Below are 14336 nucleotides of genomic sequence, written 5' to 3'. Positions count from 1 at the left end.
TTCCCTTCTCCGCGGCAGAGAACCTCCTCACTGCCTCCTCGTTGGGAAGATGGCAGAACAAAGAAGGAGGAGCAAGAGGCAAGAAGATGAAGATGAGGTGGGGCTCCGCCCCCTCTCCCATTTATAGCCAGAGGAAGGCTAACTGCCGGCCTCTCATGCTCTAAGCAATGATGGCCTTTTTTGCATGCGACTGGCAGTTATCAAGTCAGCCAGTTGCCGAGGCGGCATGGGGAAGTGGAGACGCTCACATCCCATCAAGTGCCACGCGTCAGCTTGGTCCGCAGGTGATTGGGGCCCGCGGTGCTTCGCCCTTGCCCTTTGGCTTCACCTCAAAGCCAAGACCGAGCGTGCCTTGGGCCTGGGGGCTACTTTTGGTGTTCTGGGAACCACGGTACCAAGACTTCCCTGCCTGCGGCCCACGGTGTGGCTCTATCAAACGCCTGGTATGGCCCATCTACGAGACCATCAATACAAGACCCTCACGAGAGGCGAAACCTCATGACGCAGGCGACATCAAGACCTTTGGAGGGAGAGGACTTCCCAAGCTGCCTCCTGAGGAGTAGATATTTCTATGCAGATGTCCAACCTCATGTGGTTGGGGTGACGCAAGCCATGATGACTGAAGGAGTCCTGGATTAGGGGGTGTCTGGATGGCCGGACTATAGCCTTTCGCCGGCCTCCTGGACTATGAAGATACAAGATTGAAGACTTTGTCCCGTGTCCGGATGGGACTTTCCTTGGCGTGGAAGGCATGCTTGGCAATACGGATATGTAGATCTCCTACCATTGTAACCAACTCTCTGTAACCCTAACCCTCTTCGGTGCCTATATAAACCGAAGGGTTTTAGTCCGTAGGACGAACAACAATCATACCATAGGCTAGCTTCTAGGGTTTAGCCTCTTTGATCTTGTGGTAGATCTACTCTTGTACTACCCATATCATCAATCTTAATCAAGCAGGAGTAGGGTTTTACATCCATCAAGAGGGCCCGAACCTGGGTAAAAACATCGTGTCCCTTGTCTCCTGTTACCATCCGCCTAGACGCACAGTTCGGACCCCCTACCCGAGATCCGCCGGTTTTGACACCAACATTGGTGCTTTCATTGAGAGTTCCTCTGTGTCGTCATCTTTAGGCCCGATGGCTCCTCCGATCATCAACAACAATTCGGTCCAAGGTCAGACTTTTCTCCCCGGACAGATCTTCGTATTCGGCGGCTTTGCACTGTGGGCCAATTCGCTTGGCCATCTGGAGCAGATAGAAAGCTACGCCCCTGGCCATCAGGTCAGATTTGGAAGTTTGAACTACACGGGTGACGTCCGCGGAGACTTGATCTTCGACGGGTTCGAGCCACAGCCAAGTGCGCCGCACTGTCACGATGGGCATGATCTAGCTCTGCTGCCGGACAGTGCCCTGGAGGCCGCACAAGTGTCCGCTCCGACCCTTAGCTCGGAGCCGACTGCGCCGATCGAGGACGGGTGGCTGGACACCGCCTCGGGGGCTACTATCTCTACGGTGGTAGAGTCGAACACCAACCCTGTCCTTTGCAAAGCTCATGACTCCAAGGTGCCGGACTCATCTCCGGACTCCAAGCCTTCCGCGCCCCTGCCAATCGAATCCGATTGGGCGCCGATCATAGAGTTCACCACCACGGACATCTTTCAACACTCGCCCTTTGGCGATATCCTAAATTTACTAAAGTCTCTCTCTTTATCGGGAGAGCCCTGGCGGGACTATGGTCAGCAAGGTTGGGATGCGGACGATGAAGAAATTCAAAGCCCACCCACCACCCACTTCGTAGCCACTGTCGAAAGTTTAAACGACGTGCTCGATTTCGATTCCGAAGACATCGACGATATGGACAACGATGTAGGAGATAAGCATGAACAGCCACCTCATCTCATGATGTATACATGGTGGATAGACCTAAAGGAAGCGACAATGAGGAACAATGGGACGCCACGAGGGATCATTCCCTCGAAACATAGTCAAAACGGCGACGTAAGCACCGCTCAAAATCCCGCCTCAACAAAGACAACAGCCATACAGACCCAGCCATACAGCAGGGCGAACCGGTGGATGACGAACATGCTATCGAGCAACCGTCCGAACAGGACAATATGGATAAACAATCCGTCCCCGGCGAAGATAATAGTCCGAACGATCTCACGCCGGACAAGTTGCCGGAGCAGAAGAACCTCCACAAAAGGCTCGTCACCACTGCGCGTAGCCTGAAAAAGCAGAAGCAGAAGCTCAAAACAGCGGAAGATGCGCTCAGAATCAGATGGAGCAAAGTACTCAACACCGCAGACAATACGGCGATAGTCGCTGAACAAAGAGCTACCCGAAGCGAAAACTACTGCCCGAATTTGACGAGGAGGCCGTAGAGCCCCCGCAATCAAAGAACAAGGAGACCACCCGGTCAGATAGACGACCCCTTGGCAAACATACAGCGGCAAACGGCGCTGCACACAAGCCGGCACGTGATCCACACACGGATTCACATCAAAAAGATGGCCCAGTTAGATCTATCTATGGGCCAAGAAAGCAAGCTCTAGTGAGCAATGCAACACATCAAGTATCCGAATATTACGGTACACCTAAATATAGGGGTGCCGCACACCCCCTATGTTTCACCGATGAGGTTCTAGATTATGAATTTCCAGCGGGATTCAAACCCGTAAACATAGAGGCATACGACGGAACAACAGACCCTGGAGTCTGGATCGAGGATTACATCCTCCACATACACATGGCTAGAGGAGATGACCTCCACGCCATAAAATACTTACCCCTCAAGCTCAAAGGGCCTGCCCGGCATTGGCTCAAAAGCCTCCCCGAAAACACCATTGGAAGTTGGGAAGAGCTCGAGCACGCTTTTCGAGAAAATTTTCAAGGGACCTATGTCCGACCTCCGGATGCATATGATTTAAGTCACATAACTCAACAACCCGGAGAGTCGGCCCGAAAATTCTGGAACAGATTCCTCACTAAAAAGAACCAAATAGTCAACTGTCCGGACGCCGAAGCATTAGCAGCTTTCAAACACAACGTCTGAGACGAATGGCTCGCCAGACACCTCGGCCAAGAAAATCTAAGAACAATGGCCGCATTAACAAGCCTCATGACCCGCTTTTGCGCGGGAGAGGATAGCTGGCTGGCAAGATGCAGTACCAGCGAACCAAGTACAGCCGAAGTCAGGGATGGAAACGGGAAACCGCGACGCAGCAAGGACCAGCGCCGGACAAAGGGAAACAGCCCGAAGAGCACGACAGTCAACGCCGGATTTAAAAGCTCACGGCAGAATCATAAAAAACTGCCCCTTAAGGATAACAAGGACGAGCTATCTAACTTAAACAAAATCTTGGACAAGATATGCCAATCCACAGTACTCCCGGGAAGCCTGCAAACCACACCCACAGAGATTGTTGGGTCGTCAAGCAGTCCGGCAAACTCAACGCCGAACACAAGGGGCTCGACACACCAAGCAAGGACGATGACGAACCCCACAAGCAGAGCACCGGAAAACAAAGGAATTTCCCACAAGAAGTCAAAACAGTAAACTCACTTTACGTGACAAAAGGGAAAAACAGAATGGCGCCCATAGAGATACACGCCATGCGGCCTATTCCAGAGGAGTCCCACCACTGGTTATCAAAACCAATCATCTTCGACCATCAGGATTACTCGAGAAGTATCCGGAATGCAGGATGGACTGCCTTGATATTAGATCCGATAATCGACGGACTCCAATTTACACAAGTCCTAATGGACGGCGGCAGTGATCTAAACCTGCTATATCAGGACACAATCCGCAAAATGGGGATAGACCCGGCCAAAATTCGCCATAGCAACACTTCCTTTCAAGGGGTAATGCCAGGCCCATATGCCCATTGTACGGGCTCTCTACTGCTAGAAGTTGTGTTCGGCTCACCCGACAACTTCCGCCGCGAAAAGTTAAACTTCCACCTCGCCCCATTTGCAAGTAGCTACCAAGCACTACTGGGACGCGAAGCTTTATGCATCCCTCACACTTGAAATGCCTGGTCCGTGAGGCATCATCTCCTTAAAGGGAAATATTGAGTGTTTCTCGAGAGCGGAAGATTGTGTGACTGCCTTGACAGCCACACACTAAACTGGCTTCACTAATCAAAGCACCTAAACAGTTCGTTCAGACCCCGGACACGGTTAGACGAGTCCGGCGTAAAACATACAAGGGCTTACTAGCCGCATACCCCCGCACTAGGGGTTCAGCGATTGTACAACAAGAGACAATAAAGCTCAATTTTATTCATTTTTTGAATCAAACTTTTCTTATTTATTATAACGTACATTCTTGCACGATCTTTTTCAACTAAGTTCCTCTCTTATACAGATGAACATCATGCTACACCCATCCAGGATACGGCACAACGGAGACACAGGCGCAGACGTGCAGTAGGGTCCCGTGACAAGGATTCTTTTCAGATTAAGACCCTGCGTAAACCATTTTTACTGTCTCTTGTTGATACACATCGCCTGGTTTCTTGTTATAACCGAGGAGGAGGATGGCGCTTTGGCATGGGCCACGTCAGCATTTTGCGCGTACCTGGACACCAGGGGCTTATTACCAAGGGTGTTGTTCGGCCCGTCTTCATAAAGACCGAATACCTTAGGGAGTGTTCGGCGTCTCGAGTTAGGCCTTATATGCATCAGCCGAATCATGTCTTTGGTCAAATGTTGGGTTTGCCCGGCTCTTGTGTTTTGCTGCCTTACATTCCGCTCTATCGGCTAAGGCGGCACCAGGAGAACTACTCCGATTGTGCCACGGTTCGACCAGGTGAGCACCTCAGTAGAGAAAGCCGAAAACTGACTGTCATGATATAGCGTGAGACTGGTCAACCACTCGATGACCCGCCGGAATCTTTAGGATTCCTCTGCCTTGACGAAGGGCCGTTTCCTGGTCAGGCACTTACGCGCCCCGAATTCGGGTGAGCGCGGTGCCCCTTGGGGCTATATAGTAGCCCCACTGTCAAACTCCTATGGCTAAGTGAAATTGATAAAGCATTATAGTCCGGTTGCCTAGTTGGCCGCGCTACCACCTCCTTTATAGGACCAAGACGTTGGATCAAGTGTGAAAATGCGCCTTTTGCAAACACCCCCGCATTATTTCCATGGGGGCTGAAGCTGAAGACTGCCATCTTTCAGATTATATACACATATAAATTAATGGCCGCACAGGAGGTATTTTAATTCTTGAAGGCACAAGTATAAAAAGCTTTTATATCTCATCGAAACATTGTTTCACAATAATACATGTTATTCAAACATAATATCCTTCGAGCACTGCGTCTCTATTAAACGAGCGCCCTGCAGAACTTCCTGAAAATAGTGCTCGACAGGTACTCGGCTTTCGTCCGAATCTTGGGATGCAACATCGGTGGCCTTCATCTCCGCCCAGTATGTCTTGACACGGGCAAGAGCCATCCGCGCACCCTCTATGCATGCCAACCTCCTCATTGCATTGATATGCGGCACCGCACCAAGGAACTGCTGCACCAAGCCAAAATAACTCTTCGGCTCGGGCCTCTTCGGCCACAAAAGACTCACGACATCCTTCATGGCAAGTCCGGATAACCTATTCAGCTCCGCCCATTCGGCCAAGCGATCGATTAATGGAAGTGGGCACTCTGGATTATGGAACTGCGACCAAAAAACCTTTTCCATTTCGTGATCCTTTTGATCTCGGAAGTGTTCGGCCGCGTCCGCGGCACTTGCCGCCAAGTCCAGATAAGCATCCTCCGCATTCCACAGCCAGTCCAACTGAGCATATTTAGGATCCATGAATTTCCTCCGCAGCAGAAAGGGCTTTCTAGCCGTGATATCTCCGACCTGACGCAGCTCCTCCTTCATAGCTCTCATCGCAGAGCGAGCATCCTTGGCCTCAGTAGTGGCCTTCTTCAGGTCCTCTTGTAGCGCTCGATCTTCTTTTTCAGGAAGCTCACAGCGGTCGGCAGCATTCTTCAACTTCCCGGCCATCTCGGCCATTTCATTCTTGCTTCGGCAGTGAGCAGCTTGTTCGGCTTTTAGCTCTTCGGCGGCCTTCAAGGCATCCACATCACTCTTTCTGGCCTGCTCCTCAGCTCGGGCGAGCTCCGCCCGAAGGTTCTCCATGGCAGCGACACCATATGCATCAAGCATACATGTTGTAAGGCACGGGCATCAAGCTCCCTTACCAGGTGTCCGCGGAGAAATTGCATACCTTGTGACTCGTCAAGTCGCTTATTGACAAGTCGCGGAGAAATTGCATATATTTGGACGAGCAGATCTAAGTAACGAAATATATGTAAAGCTAATTCAGCAAACAGTTTTGAGTGCTAAATTATGGCAGGCTATTTCAGCAGTCAATGAGGCCGAGCACACAACCATCAAACTATCGAAGGCCATCGCAGCAACAAAGATCGAGTATAAAATGGTGTAGAGCTATTTCACCTAACAGATTGGCTACTAAACCATGGCAATTTACGTCACAATAAATATATGGCAGGATATTTTAGAAACTAATTGTCCTTGGCATGCCATCTCAGCTAAGCAGATTGAGTGCAGAACAGGGCAAGGAAGTTTCTTAAGTAGAGCATATTGACTGTAAACTACTTTGGCAAATAGTGAGATTAACAGTGTCTATCAGGTAACATTCAACGCTACACCGACATGCATGGGGCCTCAGTCTAGAATGCGCGTACCATGGGAGAAGCTAACCGCCGCGCGTCTCCACATGAACGTTGCCAGCGGTGCTGACCGCCGTGTGCCTCCACAAGAACGTTGCCAGCGGTGGCGGCACGGATAGAGGATGGCAGTCCACGAGAGCGTACTGTGGGAGCGAGAGGATCGCCATGCATCCCATCGACGAACCACGGCATCGATGTATCGGCGCAGCGAGGAGGGCCGCTTTGGCGGAGCGAATGGAGTGGAGGGGGCCGGGCGGGAGGGGGGTTTGGGGAATATTATTGGCTAGTTGGCCGAAGGGCGGTTGAATTTGGGATTTGGGGGGATTTTTGGGGGGGGGGAGGGTAGGATTTTCGCGCGGTGGGCGGGGGGAGTTTGGCGCATGGTCGGTTTCTCTACGTGCAGTCCCATGTGTCAGTGAAGAGGCAAGCCAAAGCGCGTTCCGTTTGCGTGAGCCGTGTGCGGGACCGGACGTGTGTGGTGTGCAATGCGACCGCGACAGGGGTGATATGAGTGTACGACCTTTTTCCCTATTAAACTAGGTGCTTTGCCCCCTCAAAAAAACTTGGTGCTTCCCGCGATCCATCGATACTACTACTAGTAATCCGGTAATCCCGACTAAAACGGCGCGGCCGAGTCTTTTCCCGCGCAATATGCTGGGAGGTTGGCTTAGTTGGGTTTTTCAGGACGAGTAATGCTACACCTACGTAATCCCAATTACGTAATTAACGTAATGTGAAATGTGTGAGCTGTTGATTTTAGATTGGCTGGAGGGAGGGGCCCACCACCATGAAAATCAAGGAGGAGAGAGAGAGGCAATTTACGTTAACACATTCGTAGGTTCCCGTAGATGCTGAAAGATGTGAAATGCCTTCCCTCGTTCATCCTTTTCTCCCACAAGATCTTGATGTTCCATGCAACGCACCGGAATCTTGCTAGTACTCCTACAATATAGTATACTATTGTGAAAGTTCATATACACCAACCGAGATTAATGCAAACACGGCAGATTTTCATTACATTTCGAACTTTTATAGGACATAAAATAAAAGAAACCCGACCCTTAACCTGTTCTACGGCGGCGTCTGACGTCCTCCATTTGCGATCTCTATGTACGGGGGCGGGGTTCAAGACCCGTGAAGTCAAGGTGCAGTCTCCGGCGAGGAAGAGTAGAACATGGGATACAGACCGGCCAGTTGGCACACCATGCCCTGCCGCCTCCCATACCCTACTCATCCTCGGAGGAGTCCCTGACCTCGGCGGTGCCGGACATTGGACGGCGCCAAGTAGGACGCGTGGCTGACGGTGCTCCCGTCGTCGGCCACCAGCCTGGCCACCGCTTGTGCGGCCGCGCCCGCGTCCGGCTACGCCGCTATTGCATTGCGAGAGGCGACTTGAGTGAGGGCGGCGACCTCGAGCTTCATCCCCGAAGACAAGCTCTCCCGCAAAGTGTTCGCGCTGGCGGTCATGGCGGATGTGGTGCTAGGTAGGAGGACAATTTGCTATGGTGTGGAGGTTAGCTGGGCGTTGCCACTTTAAGTAGCGCATTCCGGTGAGGCCCAGCGTCCAGGTCCGTCATTAAGTCACCGGAGTTGGTTCCTCGGGCATCGAGCCTCTTAACGACGGCATACGGACGGTTGACATGAATGGGGGTAGCTGGCACTGGCTGGGAATGCACCGAGCAACGACGCGGGGGACGAGGGTTTTTGTTGTGCCAGCGTAGTTAGCTGCGGTCGTGGCAACATTGGAGTGCCCTTTGCTCACATGCGATCCCCACATGCCATTGAAAAAGCAAGACGACCAGCCATGGTATTAGGTCCTGGGAATGCAGTTGGACGCGCTACACCACTCCGCGGACGCGTCGCGGCACGTGCGCACTTCGGTGCCTCGTGCGTCCTTGACGAGCTAGGTGTTGATCTACTGGTCGTGCCAGAGCGCTAACGCCACCATCGGCACACTGAAACCGACCGTGTCCAGCGACAATGAGCATGTCGCTCACCGCGGTCGTCGTGTCCAGAGGCGGTGCTGGAGCTGCGCCATGTTGCTGGCCCCCAAGACCCACAAGAATGGTTGCCGGTGGCGAGGAGGTCGTGGGCTAGCTCCTCCATTGGACTAGTCTGTGCTACATCGTCCCGACAGCTGTGCCCCACATGTCGGTTTCCCTGTTTTCCCGGCCATATTCGACCGTCAGTGCTCCGCGTTGCGCATTAGGCCTTTCACTATGTAGGCCAAGCGCGACAACTTATTGTTTATTTGAGTCGTTCAAGTATAATCATGTGGTGTTTGCTTATTTCTCATTCCTCTCCAACCCTCTTCTCCATCGATCATGCCGCCCTCCGGACGAGTCCATCCTCCCAAATGCCTCATTTGAACATTCCGCCGGGTATCAATCGCATGTGGGCCTGGACCATGCTTGTATTTCCAATGTTGTAATTTGTCCAACATGCGTACAAACAAACGGTTCATTTAAAGTTTCACTGCCCTCCACTATCACTAGTAGAAAAAGGGTCAAACGTGCAGCACATTAGTGCCGGTTTGTATTAGAGCCGACACAAATGTATACATTAGTGCCGGTTTCAACGGCTAGCCGGGCCGCTCTCATTAGTACCAGTTCGTGGCTAACATTTAGCACTGGTTCGTGCCATGAACCAGTACTAATGAGGGTGGTGGCAAGATGTTGTCAGTCTGGGCCCCCTCCAGCACCTTTAGTACCGGTTCGTGCCACAAACCGGTACTATAGGTCCTCCTGCATATAAACCCTTCGTCCAGCTCGCTCTGTTCTTCCCCCTTTCCCCCTCTCCTCTCCTCTCTGTTCTTCCTCTTCCCCTCGAGCTCATCACACATTTTGCCCAAAATTTGTCAAGATTTGAAGGCCCCCATCCATTCAAGTGATCACAAAGGTTAGCAACTTTGTCCTTTCATCTCTCATTGCTAGATTAGCTCTTGCAATGCTTTATATAGTTACAAATTTGTGAGTTTAGTAATTTGGGAGGAAATATATATATGTGCTATAGTATTTGATTTATATGCAATTTGAGGTCAAAAATAACACTTAGTTTGCATATGTAGGTGTGGTTTACTTAGTGCCTTCTAAATCTCCGTCGTAACCACCGTAGATCGCCTGCACCGTCCCGTCGCCGGCACCACCTTGTGGTGAGCCTCTTGTTCATGAAATTTTATATAAAAAATTGATGTTTGTGTGATTTGGATATATAGTTAATCATGTAATAATTATCTTACCCGTACGTTGTTTGTTATACATAGTGCCATGGTTTTGATATCCGTCCCCGTCGGCCCTCGTCCTTGTTATGATTCGGATGTGCTATATTCTCTTTTAAAACTATTTGTTGCATTTCGTGTTTATGACAAATTATGCCCATCAAGTTGACATAGATATTTTTTATCTAGGAGGTATGTGAACCGGAAATTCCAACCGACCCTATTGTCGAGAGGTTAAATTTAGTTGAAAGAGAAAACGAGTACTTGAAAGAAAAATTGAAAAGAATTGAGGGGGAGAAGATGGAATTGGAGTTGCATGTTGCCGATGTCGTCGATGATCACAAGATCCAGATGGAGAAAATGCGCTTGAAGAATAGAAAGATTAGAAAATATGCCATCGATAGTGAGGCTTGGTATCATTATGCTGTTGGATCGATTGTTACCTTAATTGGGACCTTGATCGCATTTGTTGTTGCATTTAAATGCTTTAGCTAGAGAGTTATTTGTTTGTTGCATTTAAGTGTTGTATGAACTTTATGTATGAACTTGTATTAATTTGGTCTATTCGGTGTTGTGTAATGAAGATGAGCCGGCAATGGATGTACGATGACCGATGCTCTCCCCAGTTCGTTGAGGGTGTGCATACTTTTGTACATATTATGGTTATATACAGGACATATGGGAACTTGACTATCGATGTGGTTTAAAGGTCGCTTTGTTTCGGTGCAAATGGGTCAATATGACACGAGGCGGGGTAATGGAAGACCCGCAGTACGGAATGACAACAGTGGATCTCAACAATCTTGCATATGCAGACGAACCATTCGTCCTAGCCAATGATGTGGCCCAGGTTTTCTATGTGAAGGACATGTCTACCAAGCCGAGAAAAAGAAAGGATAAGGAAGCGAATGCATCGTACGATGAGCCAAAGCGGCACATAGTTCTTTCTGGGAAGAGAAACATCGTGGGAGTGGATGACAAGACAGACAAGTTAGAAGATTATGAAAATTTTGTTGAAATTGCTCCATTCACAGTGAATATTGACCCAAGCATCCCGTTAAATGATGAAGATTTTCCATGGTTACGGCGCAAAGGGACACACGCGAAGAAAAAGTTTCACACCCAAAGATCTGGGATGTGATCGGCTTCACTATCATCACTTTCTTCTGTGTTTCACACCCAGGAGGGAATGTCTATAATAGTTAGGGTAGTTATGTGTTTTGGCATTTGAAACGCGAATAAATTTTATGTGCAAACAAATTCTTTTCATGCATTTACTGATTTTTTTTCCAGCTAAATGACCCTGAAATTGAAAAGCAATTCAAATGAACTCAGAAAAGGTTGAAAGTTGGCATGGTATCATAATTTCATACAAATAGCATGTGCAAGAAAGTAGAGAGGGTTGCGGCAAAACTGGATGCACTTCGTGTACAAAATGGACAATCTCTTTCGAAGTATCAGGGTTTCCGACGAAAACTGAACTGTTACAAAGGCATTTCATTTTTTAAATAACCTAAGTATTACTAAATTGAATATAATGATAAAACACAACAATATTAAACATAAGAAAAAAGAATCACTGAAAAAACTTTTTTCAAAGTTAAGTTATTCACAAACTAGTGATTGACACAAATTTCAAATAATTCAAAATTTAAACTATTCAAATTTGAAATCTACCGGCACTAACAGAAAGTTTGTAAGTTTTTGTACCTAAAGAAAAAATATTCACAAAGAAACTCTAAATACAGCAAAAAAACAACTCAAAAATAAATAAAACCAAAAAAATAAAGCAAAAAAAAGCAAAAAAAAGCCCGCCTACTGGGCCAAAGCAGCCTGCATACGACTAGCGACACAACCTTTCGTTGGGCCAGGATGCAGGCCCGCGAAGGCCCAGTAGGCCCACTAGGCGAAGAGGACAGGTAGGCCCAGTAGGCCTGGTTAGGAGAGGAGCTCGAGAGAGCTACCGCACTGGGGCTTATAAACCAGTGCGGTAGCCTCTCGACTAGCGAGGTGGGACTAAACTTCCGCACCGCACCTCCGCCAGCGCACCCCCTTTAGTACTGGGTCGTGGCACAAACCGGTACTAAAGGGGGGGCCTTTAGTACCGGTTGGTGCCACCACCCCGTACTAAAGGGGGTCGCTTCCCGCCGCTTGGCCTGGCTAAAACAGGCCTTTAGTACCGCTTGGTGGCTCCAACCGGTACTAAAGGTGCCTTTATATATACAACAGCTACGAAAATTTCAGTTTCCCTCTCTGTTCGTTCCTCTATTCCGTCGTCTCCGTCGCCGTCGCCGCCGCCCTCGATCATCTCCCTCGCCGCTCGTCTCCGTCGCCGCCCCCGTCCCCGTCGCCGCCCCCGTCCCCGTCGCCGCCCCCGTCTCCGTCGCCGCCCCGGGCCCGTCCCCGTCGCGCCGTCCTCGTCCCCATCGCGCCGTCCCCGCCATCACCGCTCCGGCCGTCGCCTTGCCTCGCCGTCGCCGTCGCCCGCTGTGAGCCCTCCGGCCCCGAGCCCGTACACACACACACACAAACATGTTTAATTAGTTTAGATAATTAGTCTTTAATTAGTTTAGATTATTTAGATTATTATTTTGTATGTTTAATTAGTTTAGATAATTAGTGTTTAATTAGTTCACACACACGCGTATTTTGTATGTTTAATTAGTTTAGATTATTTAGATTTTTTTTCACTATTATATATGTATGAATGCATGTTAGATGGATATAATTAGTGCTTAATCAGTTAGAAATTAGTGTTATGTAGAAATGTTAGAAATTAGTGTTATATAGAAATGTTAGAAATGTTAGAAATTTTAGTGTTATTTAGATTATTTAGATTAGCATAATTAGTGTTATATAGAAATGTTAGATATTTTAGTTATCAAAATCCAATCATTAAAAAAATGTTACTTTTTGCGGGCATATAGCTAGTATTTGTTCTCGACGATGCCCGGCCCGCATCCTCGCCATCGACCCGTCCGCGACGACGTCCAGCCGACCCATGTCCGGGACTGGGCTCCGTCGGGCTGGCACTGGGAGGTGCTGCTTGGAGGGGCGCGCCGCTTGATGAGGAACCCGGCCCCGGGTCCCGTCGTCGACCCTGATCTCGTTTGGTGGCGTTCGCGTGGGCCAGTTTTGGTGCGAAGGGACCCGGCCCCGCCGGAGGTGGTACGTCGCCGTGTCAGGGAGGAGGACGAGCACGTCCATCGCTACATGGTTGCGTTAGAGGGCGGCAGGTTCTCCAATACGTGGCAGTATCTTCGGGGATCTCACTTCAGCTATGATCCTGTGAGGGTTCCTTCTCTTTGGGTGTCCACCGCCCGCGCCGGAGGAACCGCGAGTGTCCTAGATTCTTCTGTAGTATTCGATCTTTATTAGCTAATAGCCAGTGATGTACTATTCAATATTATATATTATTCGAGACGATGTATTCGAGATTATATCTATTATTCTAGACGATGTATTCGAGATTATATCTATTATTCGAGACGATGTAATTTGAATACTAAATTGTTTTATATTTCTTTTGGATTAGTTAAACAAAAGCTATGGCAGACAATACCGACAGAGAGGGAGAACAGACCATGTTCGATATGATACGCGGGCCAGATGATAATCAGAATGAAGAAGATTATGACGGCTCCGAATTTCTAAACAACACCGGAGAGGGTGATATGATATTCGATCGCGACGACGAAATTGATGAAGTCATGAACTACGTTTATAACGATGATGAAGAACATGTTGATCCTGAAACAACAAACACCAGCGAGGTATATATATTTATATAAGCAGGCATCTGGTGATCATCACATGTTTTAAATGACTTGAAGATATATTAACGAATCGATCTTTGTTCTTTCAGCCATCCGGATCGAGCAAATCTTCAGGCAAAATGACGAAACGAGGCCCGAACAAAAAGTTGAAGCCGGGCATAAAGTACAATATCGAGGCATGCGGCCCTACTGGCAAACCATTAGCGCCTAAGAAGATTGCGGACAAGTTCGTTCGTCAGTGCGGAGTTCTTGTGAAGGACCAACTCCCGATCAAACTTCAAGAATGGAGAGAGCCAGCAAAGCCACGTCCAGATGTTACTTTTGTCGACAAGAATCAAAAAGATCTGCTTTGGGATACTCTCATGGAACATTTCACCCTACCAGATCATTTCACAGAAGCAGATGTGCAGAAAGTCAAGGAGGCTGCTCTTAGGATGATGGCGATTGCATTCAAGAACTACAAGAATCGTGAATGGAAGAAGTACGTCAAGGGAGGAAGGAAGACTCCAGTATTCAAGGGAACACTAGAGAACCAACGTGATCATTGGGACGATTTCGTGAAATTCAAGGATTCGGAATTAGCTAAGGAACGGTCGAGAATAAACAAGAAGAATGCCGAAAAAAGGATAAGTTCCAT

This window comes from Triticum aestivum, chromosome 5B (genome assembly GCF_018294505.1).
Source record: "Triticum aestivum cultivar Chinese Spring chromosome 5B, IWGSC CS RefSeq v2.1, whole genome shotgun sequence".
Lineage (NCBI taxonomy): Eukaryota > Viridiplantae > Streptophyta > Magnoliopsida > Poales > Poaceae > Triticum > Triticum aestivum.
This window is presented reverse-complemented; position numbering follows the sequence as displayed.